We start from the raw sequence: 1,354 nt of genomic DNA on the forward strand, positions 1-1,354 counted from the left end.
ATAATGGGAATAGTGACAGTTTTTGCATCTGTCAGTCACTCAAAATATCTTCTCTCCAAAAGACAGCTCTTTACAATAACTCCTGATTTGGCCTGAATGCTCTTTCCAGTTACATACACTAAGTGAGATCCAGTTTGACTGATTTGCACCACATCCACACCCCGTTGTCAAATGGATCCTGACTCACTTTAACGTCCCAGGAAGCAGAACTTGAATTGGTAGATAATATGACGTTTTATATTGATATATTGCCTCATTAGAGCTCATTATATAGGCACATGCACGACAATTACTTTGCAGTGACACATTTCTATGACATGATTCCAGCAATCTTATGAAAATAATACCACTTCTGAAACTGAGTGGACTGCTGCACCTCAGTTTGATGTCTACAACATTTATTGGGATTGTGGAAACAAAATTGTCTAACTGATGGATTTCCTGTGATTGATAATTGATAATAAAAAGAGCTAACCAACCCACTATTCCAAATTAGCAACTCGTGCTCAAAAAAAATGCAAACTCAATGCATGGAAATTAGAACTCAGCCCCTAACTCTCCGGAATTGGATGGCTGCCTGTAAGATGTCAATCCTGTAGGTTTTTGGGTGCTATGACTGGTGGCTTCTGTTTGACCAGTTCTCTACCACCAATATTTCATTCAGATCCAAATTGGCTGTCTATTTGTTAGTGGTCCAGGATAAATTGCAAGAGTCTTAAACCAAGTTACTCCTTTGTTTGAAAGTATGTTGCAACTTATTGCATGAAAACATTAGGTAAAATTAGTTAACAAAGGAAAACATAATTTGAAATATTGTAAATCAGGGTTAATACATCTATTATCATCTGGACTCTTTGCAAGACTGTCTGTTTATACGCCATAACACTGCGTTTCATTATCAACTTATAAATCCAGAAGCCATTGGAGTTCCTAAGTTCCCCCCCCCCCCCCCAAGCATAACTTGCTGGGCGACTGTCAGGTTGGCAGGGTTTTTTTTGCCATTGACAATGGTTCCATGGAGATCAGGAGATTCCTAATTCCAGTTATTTTTTCTTGAATTCAGATTCCACCATTTGCCAAGATGGGATTCGAACCAGGACTTCAGTCGTTTGTTTTAATAGTTTGGATAAAAGTTAAATACATTAGGTTTGTTCACTCACTTTAAATATGACTTACCCAGGTTTTGTTTCTTTGTGAAACACTGTCCATCATTCTGTCTCCTCCATCCTTCTCTCCAACAACAAGAGTTTGGAGCACATGGAGTTTCTCTGTCACTAAGACTGAGATAATCTGATCTGCTGCTTCCCTCCCTCCCACTAGCCCGCCGAGCCAAACTGCCTCACGGGGTGTTCCC

At 39.6% G+C, this 1,354-nt stretch overlaps 1 long non-coding RNA gene across 1 annotated transcript in view; it reads left to right on the forward strand.

The window, feature by feature from the left end:
- The first annotated feature begins 1,017 nt into the window (after positions 1-1,017).
- LOC122547854 overlaps positions 1,018-1,354 on the forward strand; it is a 9,617-nt gene continuing 9,280 nt past the window's right edge. The window contains exon 1 of the long non-coding RNA XR_006311107.1: positions 1,018-1,146. This is a non-coding gene — a long non-coding RNA (uncharacterized LOC122547854). The remainder of the gene's footprint in view (positions 1,147-1,354) is intronic.

This window comes from Chiloscyllium plagiosum, unplaced genomic scaffold (assembly GCF_004010195.1).
Source record: "Chiloscyllium plagiosum isolate BGI_BamShark_2017 unplaced genomic scaffold, ASM401019v2 scaf_7356, whole genome shotgun sequence".
Classification (NCBI taxonomy): domain Eukaryota; kingdom Metazoa; phylum Chordata; class Chondrichthyes; order Orectolobiformes; family Hemiscylliidae; genus Chiloscyllium; species Chiloscyllium plagiosum.